Source organism: Falco cherrug, chromosome 2 (assembly GCF_023634085.1).
Source record: "Falco cherrug isolate bFalChe1 chromosome 2, bFalChe1.pri, whole genome shotgun sequence".
Lineage (NCBI taxonomy): Eukaryota > Metazoa > Chordata > Aves > Falconiformes > Falconidae > Falco > Falco cherrug.
Window position 1 is genome coordinate 81,595,590 of NC_073698.1, and position 15,494 is coordinate 81,611,083.

At 38.7% G+C, this 15,494-nt stretch overlaps 1 protein-coding gene across 21 annotated transcripts in view; it reads right to left on the reverse strand.

Moving 5' to 3' along the window:
- The window catches only part of KDM6A (lysine demethylase 6A), a 162,783-nt gene that overhangs the window by 145,757 nt on the left and 1,532 nt on the right, over positions 1–15,494 (reverse strand). The window lies entirely within an intron of this gene.

Below are 15,494 nucleotides of genomic sequence, written 5' to 3' on the forward strand. Positions count from 1 at the left end.
GGGGGTGGGGTGGAGGGATGGGGGAAACAACAGGAGGGACACGTAAAAAAAATTTATTGGTTAACCTCCTAGAGAGGTTAGGAGGCCAACATTACACAAGCAATGGTGCTTTAAGTGTCTCTAACCAGCCAAAGAAAAGACAATTTATACAGATCTACAGCTTCATACAGAGTAACTGCATGGGCACTTCATGGGCACTCTTCTGCAGCAAATGCCACTTGGCAGTAGAAACTTCACATTTCAGTACAGTTCCATTCCCTGAGCAAGTGCTGTGCAATAGCATCTCCCAAGAGGAGGTATTCTTTCTCCAAACCTAAGGGAACCTTCCTTCAAGTTCTATGTGCAAAGCAAGAGGTCCAACCAAAGGGAAAATCAAAAGCCAAGATTCTGATATATGTGAAGGAAGAAAACCGAATTACAACTCACCTTTACACTAAGAGCCAAAATTATTCAGAAGTAGCAATTTAATTTAATTCCCTTATCTGACTGTGGAAGGACAGGCAGTATCATGATACCTGCCCTGCTCATTTAGTGCCTGTTCTTTAATTTCCAAGCAAGGTGTGAATTCATTCTACTTAAATGAAGTACCAATTTAACAAGCAATATGAAGTTACAAAGAAGTTGCATCATCTTAAGAATGTATCTGTTGTCTAATAATGTTCTTCTACATGCCATCTAAGTAACACTAGTCATTCCTCTTACAATGCAGATTTAATCCACAAAGTATATTGTCCAATGTTTTGTCCAAACCAAGTCAAAAACCAAGGAAAAAACCAGTACCTTACAATTACAATGTAAACTGATACAGCAGTTGCAACTTGTGATACACCTTTTATTAAGGACAAAAAGCCATGGCTCTAAAAAATGTTTATTTCCTTAAAAGCCATCACTTCAGAATAGTTTTTATCTAGAGAATATTCTGTCCTAACTTGAGTTTAATCCTGTATAACCATGGTACAGTACAACACTACAAGTTTCTCTGGTCAATTCAGTTAACAAATAGCAAGATCACATTGACATGAGCTGTAAATTCCAATACTTGCAATTTAAGGCAGATTGGAATTTTCGATTATTTAGAAAACACAGAAGATACTGAACGTGGAATTAATACAAGCAGTATCACAACAGCACATGAAGGCCCCAGCTACAGACAGCATAGCTGTTTTACAAAAATCAGCTCTACCACATTCAGTCTGCTCATCACTAGGGTAAGAAAATACCATACACCTTGGTTCAACCTTCCAACTAGGGTAACAGTAGGGAGCTCTGATGGGTTTTGATTCTGACATTGCACGTAACAGTGCAATGATGATAACAGAATAACTTCAGCCAGCGTATGCTGTGTAGGGATTGCTGCGGTAGAGAAAATGCCAGCACAGCTATAGGCAGCAGAGACTACTGTCCAGCTGAGAACACAGTGTGAACATAAACACAAAGAGATCTGAATTTGACAGTACACTGGTTCTTAAACCCAGGTACAAATACATACAGGTACTGATTACTACTACTCTTCAGTGGGGTTTTTTTATTATTTAGAAAAGGGAATCACTGGCAAACAAGGTGCTAAGTGAAACAGGAAATCTGCTTCTGAGAACATACCAGTTAATTAATTTCAGCAATGATGACAAAAATCTGGGAAAATTCTCAAATATTGCAGAAAAATCATGACAATTAAGTCACTGGAACAGAAATGTGTTCCTTCTCCTTTCCAGCTGTCTGAAGCCTGACAGATTTTAAGCTAATTGTTAATGAATTGCTTTGAATCAGCTTGTTCCATTTTGGGGTTCTAATTGTGGAAGTGAGAAAGCCCTGAGGAAAAAGTTCTGAAATGACCTGTAGTTGGAACTTATTTTCCTGTTTCAGTCGGTAGACCTGCACTCTGCTTACTCACTCCTCTTGAGGCATAGTTTCCTGGTGTTAGAAAATTCCTACCTATCTGTAGTGAAGAATCTTTAAAATAAGCATTGGAACCAGTGCTGCACTACTAAGGAAGCTTCACTCTAATCTCATTGCTTAAAAAACAAACAAATAAACAAACAAAAAATCAAGAACAAATTTAAATAATCTCTGAATATCAACAAGCTTTCTCCAGAAGATCCCTGCTGCTTGTCTGGACAATCTAAAACACCTTTAATCACTAAATACAGAAACTGAAGCAAAGCAATCAGGCAAAACCCACAGAGAGCTTGGGAGGGCCAGTAGTGGTGCTAGGCCTTCTCAAGCAGCAGAGAAATCCAAAACTGCTCCTAAGTTCCACAGGTGCCACAAGTTTCCTGAACCCTGAGAGCTTCTTGTGCAAAATGAATGCTCTTACCCATTTTCACTTTCCCAGGAAGGTCACTTTCATCTAGAAATCATAGTAAAAAACATCTCTTCCATCATTCTCCACAACTGAGTAGCAAACACAGGTCTGAAGTGGAGGACATAAACTATTCCATTCTTTCAAACTACCAAGGACTTAGCTTAATTAGCAATTAAAAGTAAGTAGTACAAAAGATTCCTTTCTCACTGGATATAATGGAGTCATCATTGTTCTCAGAGCAAGCTCGAAGTTTGCAACTGGCATTACAGAAAAACATCCTACCATTCAAAAGCAAAAAACAAGCTACCATGGCAGAAAAAAAAAAAATCACCTAATAAAGAAAAATACGACTTAAGGTGAAAATGTTTTTACTGGCAGGGAATAAATAGATTGTAATATTCCAATTCCAGCTTTTTCCTCATACAGTTTGGAACACATCCACATTCCCAGATTAACTGAAGACAATCTTCAAGATTAGGCATCACAGTCCTACGCAACAATCATCTCTCTACCATACGTAATTATCTAAGGAAACCTTACACAACCTTCCACAATTCTTCCAACTGTCCCAAATACATCTGCCTACTCTACAACAGATTTCCATACTACAATACAGCTTTTGCTGTGCTTTCCAGGTTATTTTAACATAAGTCTCCTTTCCAGGTTCCATTCAACTGTTAATACGTTTCTTCAAGTTACTTATACCAAATAACCTTTTTAAAATGTCTTGTACTGAGACTACACATAGAAAAAAATCCCACCAAGACAGCAAAGATGGACAGTGTATAACTAATCCCAGAAAACTGTCAGAACTAATAAATTCTGTAACACATGAACTTGTAAATTAACAGAGCCCTTTTAAGGATGAAAATGAGATATTATTCTGCTCATTAGCTAACATGGGCTCTGATGGTCCTTAATCTCATGCTTAATCTCATCTTCAGCAACAAAACTGAACTCTGCTATAAGCATAAACACCTCTAAACCCTTCCCAGGGCTACATATGTATGTCTATATATATATATAAAAATAAATAACCAGAAGAGGCATTAAAGCCATTTCAACTATTAATTTCCTCCACATAATAACTACAGTTAAGAAAGCCATCCACTACAAAAACTTAACTTGCTAATTAAATTACATATGCTCCTATGCTAAAGGTGTATTTGAGGATTTTCATAAAGATGCCAGAAGCTGGCTCAGACATGCATCTGTCTCACATCATCTAATGCTTAAGAGTTTCGGTTTCATGCACAGTAATTTTTTTATTTCCCCACCTCTTAAGCAAGGAATAGAGGAGCATGTACTGTTCTGATACAAAATTAGCTGAATAATAACTAGGGATTCTTTTTCAGAAATTAAAAAAAGTAAGAGCTATAATCACCCTTTCTTTTCATTTAAGGAACAAATAAACACTCATTTCTTCTTTTTAAAAAAAAACAACCACCAGAACTCTGGTTAAGAACTAAAAAAGACCCTTAAGCCTTATTTGTTGATCTTTTTAACAGATAACACCTGACATCAGATAGTCTTTCAATGAGTTTTGTAGTCTCCCATCTTTGCAAACTTACAATGGTCAAGTGTTAATGAAATCACAAATTCAAAGGCTCTGCCCTTCCAACCATTAAAACCCGAGAGACTAAAAACACTAAGAAAACAATACATTGCTGTGCACCACACCAAAGACTAAGAATGCATAGTTTTTTAAAAACCATGGTACGTATAATCTACCTTCAGTTACTATACTTGTTACACGCCCAGAAGCTCCTTTAAAGTTTACCAATGTACTCAATTTTTATACTTCCTTATTCTTCCCACTATCATTTGACTTTTTCTTTCCTACCAGAGATTGCTTATGACATGGTTTATGATGTCACGAGGGATGTTCTCCATTTTTCTTATCCTTCCACTTTATCTTACACTCTTTCTATACTTTGTTGCATTAAACTATACTGTTACATTCCCTAGATCAGCATCATTCTCCTTTACACATGCTTTCAATTCCATACTTCAAACTATTTCTTGCCTTTTTAACATATCCACCTATATCTTCCATACTTGCTCAGCTTGCTTTATCCTTCAAATCTAAAGGCAGCAAAATACGACTTGAGAACAGACACATGAGTTCTTGGCCTTCACTTTCACCTTGAAGAAAGAGAAGTAGTAGGTTTCTTTACTCTTCTCCTCCCCTCCTTGGAGAGGGTAAGTAGGGAAAAGGGAAGCAGCAGTAAAAGATAGACATAGATAATACAGCCAAGGCTTCTGTTGAAGGAGCAGTTTCCACTACCATGCCTTACTTTTATTTTAAAAACGGGAGACAGCAGAGGCACCATTATATTCAGAACTTAGAGCATTTAACTCTTACTAAGCTTTTTCACACCCTCCACAAACCCTCCTGAATTTTGTTCCTGTTTACCTCATTTTGAAAACCTTTGGAGGCAGGAACCAGCACCATCAAGAACTGAAATGCGACTCTAAGTTAGCAGTAAGTCAGATGGTATCCAAGAACAAGACTGAGGTAGCTGCTGGAAAGAACACATACACTACGATTTCCACTGCCGTGACCTCGGCCATTTTGTCTCCATCACTATGTCACCCACTTAATTCCTTGGTTTCCCACTCTTCTTCACATCTAATCTCCTAATCATCTGTTTTCAACCTTTCCACCACTTCCTTTAACTGAAAATCTCTTCCTTTTATTATAACACTGTATTCTGAAAAACCTTACTAGGAGACTTTCATTTCTCCTCTCCCCCAAATCAAATGGAGGCCTGACTTTCAGCAGGCATGAGTTCAAACATAGTTCATGAAGTATGCAACCTAGATCCCTCAGCATCCTTCATTCATTCAGAGCCATGTCCACAATGACATAAAACAGCTTCATAAAAAAGTATTTCTACAGTACTTGCACATATTCTAGCATTCTCTGCTGCTGCACAGTATGTTCAGATCTGAACCCAAGTCTCCTAGCGGCAGGCTAACTTCACAAAATACTAGGTCTTCCTTCAGGGGGTAATGAAGCTAGGCCACTGCACTCATTCCATCCCTCCTCTCCAAAAAAGAAATATAATCCTGTCAACATCTATTCTACCCCCCACAAGAAAATGAGGGAGCAAACCTTTCTGCTTCAGCAATAGTTTTATAAATATTCCTTACAGAAACAGAATCACACTACGCAGAACCCAGCCTAGCCTCCCAAATCTCTCTCTTCAAGCACCTGTACAGCCTTTGCTGATCCTGCACAATGAACTCTCTTCATGGAATCATAGAATACCAGGTTGGAAGGGACCTCAAGGATCATCTGATGCAATCCTTCTTGGAAAAAGCTTGGTCAAGCAAGGTGGCTAAGCACCCTGTTCAGCTGAATCTTGAAAGTGGCCGACCTTGGGGAATCCACCACTTCCCTCGGGAGATTATTCCGAAGGCTAATTGTTCCGATTGTGAAAGTTTTTCCTCATGTCCAATCAGAATCTCCCCAGGAGTAACTTGTACCCATTACCCCTTGTCTTTTCCACGTGACTCCTTGTAAAAAAGGAATATCCATTATCTTTGTAGCCACCCTTTAAATGCCAGAACATGGCGATAGTCTCCCCTAAGCCTTCTATTCGCAAGGCTGCACAAAACCAATTCTCTCAGCCTTTCCTCATGTGGCAGGCTTCCCACTCCTTTGCTCATCTTTGTTGCCCCTCTCTGGACCGCCTCCAGCCTGTACACATCTTTTTTGCACAGTGGGGACCAAAACAGAACATAGTATCCCAGGTGTGACCTGACCGGCACCAAGTAGACTGGGGTAATGACTTCTTTATCTCTGCTGGTGATGCACTTGCTAATGCAACCCTGCATCCTGTTGGCCTTTGCCACAGCAGTTCGCTCATATTAAGCTTGCTGTCCACCAGGTCCTTCTGGTCCCTCTCCACAAAGCTGCTCCTCAGCCACACAGATCCAGCCTACACTAAGTTTTTCCAGGTGCAAGACCTTACATTTGTCTTTGTTGAACTTTGTCAGCCCCCTCTTCCAGCCTATCTAGGTCTTCCTGCAGAGTGGCTCTCCCTTCTGAAGTGTCCACTTTCCCACGTGTTTTGGTATCATCAGCAAGCTTCCATCAGGGTACACCTGATCCCATCACCCAGGTCACTTATGAAGATACTAAACAGTGTTGGGCCCAGTATCGACCCCTGCAGGACCCCACTTGTGACAGGTTTCCAGTCTGAAAAGGAGCTAATTTACCACCAGCCTCCAGGTATGGCCTGTCAGCCAATTCCCCATCCACCACACAGAGCACGTGTCTAACACATCAAGTTTCTCTAGGAAGAGGGTGGGAAACCGCACCAAAAGTCTGGGAGAAATCCAGGCAGACAATGTCCACCTCCCACCCCACATCATCTGAGCAAGTTACTTTGTTGTAGAAGGTAATCAGATTTGCCAGGCACAATTTGCCTTTGCTGAATCCACGCAGGCTTTTCCTAATCATGTGCCTCATTCGACTTGCGATAGCCCCCAGGAGTGTTCATTCCAAAACACTCCCAGGGACTGAAGAATGATGAGCCTAGAATTTCCTGAATCCTCCTTTAAGCCCTGCTTGTAGACAGGGGTTCCATTAGCCTTCTTTCTGGGACATTCCCTGATCTTGACCATTTCTCAAAGATTATGGTGAGTAGGCTCTCAACAATGTCAGCCAGCTCTCTTCAACACCCTCAGGTGGATGATGTCAAGGCCCATCGATTTGTAGGGGTCAAGCTCCTGTAACAGTTCACAGATCAACTCTTCCTTCACTGATGGTGGGTCTGTGTTTGCATCAACCTGGATTTTTGTTCTTAAGGCCAGGGGTAAAGACAGAGGTAAAGAAAGTCGTGAGAACTTCTGCCTTTTCACTGTTGTTGGTGACTAATTCAACTCTCCTGTTTAACAGCAGACTGATTATTTTCCTTCTGTTTCTGCTTGCTGTTTACATACCCAAATAAACCTTTCTTGTAGTTTTTGACATCTCTGGCCAATTTCAATTTGAGCTCAGCTTTTGCTTTTCTAACTGCGTCTCTGCACACCCTGGCAATGTCCTTCTAGTTCTCAACAGGTATTTATCTGCTTTTCCATCTCTGGTATGCTTCTCTCTTTGTTTTGAGCAGACTCAGAAGCTCTCTGTTAAGCCAAGGCAGTCTCTTGCTCCACCTACCTTCCTTACCTTTTAAGGGGACAGATAAGCTGGTTTTATGCTTCCAGGAGAGTGTTCTTGAAAAACTCCCAGCACTCACTAGCTCCTTCATCCTCCACGGGAGCTTCCCACAAAACCCTCCCAACTGAGCTCTGAGCAAGCTGAAGTTTGGTCTTCTAATATCCAAAACCTTTGTCTTAGTACTAACCTCCAGTAATGGTTATTTAAAACTAATGAATTTTCCATTTTTACTAGATCGTTTTTGATCTGCATCAATTCTCCAGCCTGATTCACCACACAGGCCAAAAAATTGTTTCACCGGCACATGTAAGAAGCAACAGAGTACTTAGAATTCTGTTATGTAGAGGAAAAATACATAAAACTAAAGTCTTAATTTCCATTTATCATTCTACTCTAGATTCTTGTGCAACTAAGTTTTCAAATGATAAAGACAATGAAAACAGTGCTTAAATAAAAAGCTAAAATGGCAACTGCAATGCAAGTAACACAATACTACCACAAAAAAGAGACCTATTTGCTCTATTTTAAAAGCCAGTGCACTGGATCTTTTAAGTAATGCTGAAAATGATATCCTGAAATTGTTCAGAATTTTTAAAGTTTCAAAATGCAAGCAGACGTTTAATGAAAAGCACACTGACAAATCAATCTGCTTCAGACTTTAATAACCAATCTATATTGAGAAGTGAATCATAATCCTCAAAATGCCACTGTGAGAAAAGGAAATGACTTAAAGCCATTTTAACAAACAACAATTAATTTAACAACCTACCACAAAGGAAATTCATATGCAGACATATAGCGTTCTGGTTGTAATTCATAACACACTTTTAGTCACTCCCTTTACAAAGCTATAAATGAGTTCTTAATTCTACATCTTAATTAAACAAGCTTCTTCCGTGAACACTACGTAGCAAATGCACAAACCATAAAGGAAGCTATTTTGTCAAAATAGCTCTGATGGTAATCCATGCATCCTCTCATACCCTGAAGTGAGTGTATCTAAGAAAGCATATTCTCCAACTCCCAAACATGCTTAAGGTGCTTTTTGTTCACTAACACAGTATTTTATTTACATGAGGCATACCTCCCTATCGTTCTTTAGATACAACAAATAGTATTCAGTATCCAGAATAATATCTGATCCACTGCAAAATGCTGAGAGGCTCATTTTAAAAATGTACCATTCAACAAGCTTTATTAGGTCCACAGTCAAACTACCAAATGGTCCATACCACTTTTGACAGTATCAGTAGAACTAGTCTGGAAAACAAGCTTTGAATAGCCTAGTCTCAAAACAGGCCAATCTTGAAAACAGCTTTTCCACAAGAGGAATTACAACTACTATGGGTATTTCTTTAACGTGCCTATCTGTAAATCAAAAACATGTAATAAAATATTTAATTATTTTCTCTTGCTTTACATAACTTCCCTGGTCCAAAAAACTCAGATAAGACTATCACAGTTCTTCTCTTTCCACATAACAAAAGTGTTTCTGTAAGATTATCCTCTCAGGTACACCTATACAAACCCTGGCAGCCCTCTGCAGAGCTCCATACAGGACGACAGTTCAATTTTGTCTGGTTTTAACTACAAAGAAGTATTCTGCTAGTGAACAAGATTAACGTTGTTAACACTTGTAGCAAAGACAGTCAACTGGTCTCTGTAATGACACCTGGAGTTTAATGAGCACCACTTCGATTTTTAATTGTAAAGACACATGACTCAAACATTACACTTCAAACACTATAGCTGCAGAACCTCACCATGAAGGGAAGTTAAAACAAAAAGTAACATATATCTTGTACTTACATGTACAACTTAAGTGTGAAACTAAAGGACTGTAAGTCATATACACATACCTATATGCATCCAGAGTGAGCACAATAATGGCTTATCTTCTGGAATTATCTGAACCAATACTAAAACCTGTCACCTAGTTCAGATATGTATTCACCTCAGATTGACAGGCCATCTGTTTAATTAATTTCTGCAGAATCTGATCTAAGCCCTTTACAGCAGTAAGTAATTTTTACACAACTATTTTAGTAGCCTCAAACTACAAATACACACATTTCCTTCCCTTTCAGTCTGTTTAAAATACCGCAAAATCCCTCCCATTACCCAAAAATAGTATCAGTTGAGGACCAAGAACAACAATATTTGTTCACTAACCAGACAACAACCTGAAGTTCAACTCATGCATCTGTAAGGCTGGAAACTAAAGCTTCATTTCTCCACAGAACCGAAGTTTGCCTAATTCTCAGCGGGATAAAGAACAGTGGGCTACACCATATAATTCTGGCACTGGAAAGTCTTGTGACAAATGGTAATCAGTACAAAATCACTTTACAGCTGTAAATATTTTCCATTACTCTCCTTAATTTTGTATCATCTTACTAACGTAATAAAAACAAATGGTTCTACACACACAGAGTTATCCAAGTATGAAACAACTACTCTTTTCTAAAAAGATGTAACAAACATATGGTATAGCTTTTACATCATACTTTCAACACTTATTTCAGATGGTATCAGCATGTGCAGATAGTCTTACCTCTGTAATCATCAAGTCCACTCAACCCACTACAGTGAACAAACAGCTATAAAAGGCTGGCAAGAGGCAGAGCGCCATGCTCTTCACAAGCAGAAAGCACACCTGAATACTATGTATAGAGAAAAGCTTTAGATGGTCTACTACTTCTTCACATGCAGTACCTGAGATTACTTGTATAAAAACGTGACAGCTAGAGTCTGCAAGTATCATAATGCACAAATAGGTCAATGGCAGGATTTCAGTGGTTAAATTACTGGAACGGAATTCAAGAAAAACAATTGTTTCCCATCCTCGCCACTGGTTTTCTTTACACTTCCAAAAATTAAATAATTTATCAAAACCTCTGTTCCTCAGCTGCTAAAATACAGTATTTCTCTCTCTTCTCCATCCTGAACTGCTGCCCACCTTGTCTCTTTAATTATGAAGTCAGTAGGACACGAATTACTTAAGTCTGTGCACATGTATCACTTAAAAGAAACCACCACTTCAGCCTCCAGACTCAGTAGACCAGTACTTGGAAGCTACAATATGTAACATTTTTTCCATAAGAAACATGAAAATCTACTATAACAAAGGGAAATCTTATACTGTATTCCCTATTAATAATCTCCCAATAGCAAACATAAAGCTTACTGAGATGCAAATACAAATATGCTAGCTGTCCTGCAATCTTTAACTACACTTCTTCAAAAGCATGTTGTTTGCAGAGATAAGGTCCATTCTTGCCTGCTCACTGACATATTAAAATGACAACTGTAACATTTGGAACTTCATAAATCTCCTTTCCTTCAGCAAGTAGTAACAATACTACACTTTAAACTTAAAGTAAATCAAAACAGTTAAGAATCTATTTGTTGAGCAATAAAAAGAACCATTTGAAAGAACTATGCCTTGAACACTAGTTTTGAGAGTATCAAAACGTGCCAAGTATCTCACACTTAAAGTACAGTATAATGTCCATTAAAAGAAAAAAGAAAGTTGTTTTTAACACCAGATGATGTGCAAATATTGCAAACCTGTAACGGAAGTCTTTAAGTTCCAGGATACATAAATATCACATAGACTGTAATTGTAATTTTAAAATATAAACCTGACACAACCATGAACTATGGAATATGTCATCCATTACACCTTAATTGGATCCTAAAAAACCCTACCCTATTAACATAAAGCCCAAATTGTATACAGACAAATACCAAGCTTCAAAAAAAAATCCGTGTCAGTCCAAGTTATCCAATAAACAGACTTAATTTTTACTTAAAATCTCTCCACTTCCAGGCACCTTCAAAAGGAGATGGAAAACCAGTTCCACCCATAACACAATTTACAAGATTTTAACCAACTTCAAATTGTTCCATAGTAGCAGACAGTCTGCCAGATAACAAAGAAAGAATAAGAAATGCAGAACTTACTTTAAAAAAAAAAAAAAAGAATAATCAAGGAACAGCTCAGATAAAAGTTTACAGAAACTAGAGGCTGCGCACTTTGTGGAATACTTTACAAATGTCTCATGGTACCAATTCCCAGTTTCTCAATTCCCAGCACTGCCATTATATAAGACAAACACCATAATTCTTTTCAAAGCAGTATTTCTTTGTTTTGATGAAAATAAATTAAGCCAAAAGCATTTCCAAAGTTATTAAAAAAAAAACCCAAACAACTTTATTACACCTAATCTGTTAAATTTTTTCCTGCATAATTATTTTTCAAGCAGTCTGTTATAATTAAAACAGGATATTTAATTATAGATTAGTAGAAAATTATCATTAATGTCAACACTAAAGGGAAAAAGTCAATAAATACTAATTCACACTGTCCAAAACTATTTTTAAACAAGCGACACTTACAAGAAAGATGAAAGAATATTGTCAGCCTGCACTTACTTTGTATGCTTAATAAAAAGCACAGATAATTACTGTTAATTTTTTCAACACATGTGGCCTTTACACAAAGGAAATACCATTTTTAAAATCAGACGGAAAACAAAAGGGCTGCAAAACCACAAAAGGTTACACAGAGACCAAAAACTGGCATATTGCATGAAACTACTTCATATCTCTTTAAATTGATGTCAACATCAATACTTTTAAATGGAAACATGCTTCAAATTTTGTCTACAGGATATGACAAACTGATTAAACTCAATGAATAGGAATTAACAAGCATCTTATGCCCAATACATTAGACCAGCTACATCACCCTAAATCTGTATATAAGACAAATAATTATAGCTTACGAAACAAAGGCTTATCACTGCAAGAAAGTCAACTTTGGCTAAACATTGGAAGTACCGTTAAAAATAAAAAATAAGAAAAAAAAAGATAGAAGAAAAAAAAAAGGAAATGTTTTGCAATTCACTTCCAATACAATGGATGTTCTCTGCCTCCCTCTCTCCCTCCTCACACACCCCCCCCAGTCCTTAAGCATCACCTCCTGCTAACAACATCTTCCTGGGAGAGAGACATCAAGATAACAGCAGGGGTTTAGTTTTTGTTTTGGGGGTTCTTTTGCTCCTTCACATTAATGTTCTTGTCAACTACAAAAGCATAACAGTGAGCACTTTCTCCAGTACAAGACTGGCTACGCTGGATTTTCAGCATTTAAACCCATTTAAAAGGTGAACTCTCAATTTCCCTCTCCCCCAACATCACACTGGCTGCAAACTATTATTTTCAAGCTCCTTTTCTGCACAATAAATATACATTTTTTGGCAACAGAAAATTCTATTCTTCTGTCACACATACTAACAGCATGTACACCATTACAGGAAAGTCTGATTTCTTCTGGCTTATCACATATTCAATACATGGAGCAACAATACAATATTCCTGACCTTTAATCTATATCTTCAATAATTCATAAAATTGTATAGATCTGATGTCTTATCTGCTCATTTGATTTGCTACACCCAGCAGCAGGACTCAGTTTAGTTCACGAGACTACCACTATGCCATCCTACAGAGCAAAACTATGGAAAAAGGGAGACTGCAATCCAAACCTGGAGCACGAATGAACCCCACAACTATTTTAAAGCTCCAGACATGAAGCTCCCTCCATCCCCGAAAGAGATCCCAGAGTTCTTACTAAACTCTGTCAGGGTGTGGCTTCATTAAACCAAAGTTCCCACTGCAAAGGCTTCATGAAATCTCCTGGTGGGCCTGGCAAGTGACTTCAGCCAACGCACTGCCTGCCTGCTGAGTGAACCCCAGGAAAACCAAGAGTAGTACCTCCTCGTACTGAGGCATCAAATTCAAACCCACAACAGAATCTTGCTGCTGCACAAGTACCTGTGCAGGTAACAGAGCAGTTCCCTCAACACTTGCAACCCAGGACCTCACCTCCCCCTGCAACAGTCTCCTCAGACGTGTACACTTCTACCACCTTCGCCACAGGTAACCAGGGAACACTGTCAGGCGCTCACAGAAGAGACGCTGCTACAGCCTGCCTTTTTAAAAGGTTCAGTAGCAGGTGGACTATTCTCACATTGAGGGGAGTACTGATAAATTTTTCCCTTTGTGAAGGATTCCTTTGGAAACATGACTCAATGGTTTTCCTTACCTGCTTTACTTGCACCTATCTCTCATATTACTCTACAATGCGCTGGCTTGTAGATTCTTAAATCAATCTGTTAGGATTTCATAATTATGGAGTCTAAGGTCTTTGTTAGCTGTTGTTGCTCCGTGCACAAAAGGGAAGATTTTGTTACTATCGCTGTAAAACCTATTAATTAAATGCACATATCTATGGCCACACTTTCTACAATAAAAATAACTGTTACATGGAATTGAGAGCTATCTGCTAGAATGATGACTCTAAACCTTCTCATACAATGTAAATTGTATGAAGGTGCACACACAGAAAAAAGGAATTAAGTAAAAAATATCTTAAAATAAGAGCTCCTTCCTTATCGGTAACAGTAATTGAAATACACACGCATTCGCTGAAAAGTAAAAAGCACAAACAAAATCAAACCTGGTTCAAGCCAAGAAATTCATCTCAAAACATCTTTGCACTGAACAGTAACATTTTAATCATTCTACTTCCTTAACAATTTACTTTTCTCAGAGTCAAGTTTTATGAAGAACATGCTTCTGAGTTAGCTTGCAATTCATAAAGGTCCAAAACATTGTCAGAAAAACGAGGTAAAATAGCAATATATTTGGTGGGGTTTGGGGGTTTGTGGGGGGGGGGGGGTTTTAGTACTTGGTACATGGATTCATACATTGACACTGTAGGAGAACACACGGTATTTCTAGAAATACACTTCAAAATTATCAAAATGCCCCACAACTTCAGTCATCTCAAACAAGACTGCATATACTAAAATACAATCTTTTCGACTAGCATAGAAAAGAAAATACATTATATGCAGGAAAGTACTCAAAACTCACCTAATATGCTGAATTGCTGTCTGCGTTACTTAATTTTACAGTACGCAAAATAAAACTTAACCTAGTCATGTTATGCGGCAATCTAATTATATATGTTGCTTTTATGTTCTATCTGGCATCCTTAAGGTCTATCCCATACATGACTCTCTCCAATATTTCTGACGGCCTCAACAGCATTCACAGAGCAGACATTAATTCTGGTCCCCTAACAGTTAACGTACATTATTTAACTCATCTGACATGTCACTCCCTTGCCTTTCTGACTTATCGGAAGAAGTATTTTTATAAATAACTCCGAAAATCAAAAGGAAACCACGACATTTTTTTAAAACATAAGCACAAAGAAAAGTGTACTTGCTTTTCGTTCCATCCCTGCCCCCTCCCCCCACGTCCTGACATTGAGCTTCTCCAATCATGCCAGAAATAAACATCTAAACACAAGTAAGGGCCTAGGCTACCAGATTCAACACGCTTTAGAGTGAGGTCTTCCGATCAACCAGGAACAGCATGAGAAAAAAAAAAAATCTCCACGGGAAAGTATCAGCACACAGCACGGGCACAACAATAGGATGAACAAAGTGTCAAATGCAACGCTACTGACAGGAACAAGTCAGAAAGCAGGAACCAGAACAACCCAGTCCTCTGCTTCAACCGTGTGGTCTTTTAAAAACAGTGTTCGACTTAATCTGTTAGGTAAACGCTTTCTTCGCATTCGGTCTTTAAATACAACTGGCAGACACTGCGCCCGCACAGCCTTTGTCAATAGCTTACGGGCGGGCAGCAGAAATGTGCTACAGGTTGATAAGGAGGACACCGGCGCTGCAAACGCCCTGCCTGCAGCAGGAAAGCACCCAGAAAGAACTTGCAATGCGCAGAAGAGTTTCCCTCAACGTTCACCGGGGGCTTCACACTCCAGCCGACGTGCATATTCGTTCCCGGTATTTGTTTCGTGTTTACCTCCCCCCCACACACTTCTTTCTCCTCCCTGTCCGGCCATCTTGGGCCGACAGGAGCAGCCATTACTTAACTAAATGACAGGGCCAACAACTTTTCACACAAACAAACATCTCTCTCAAA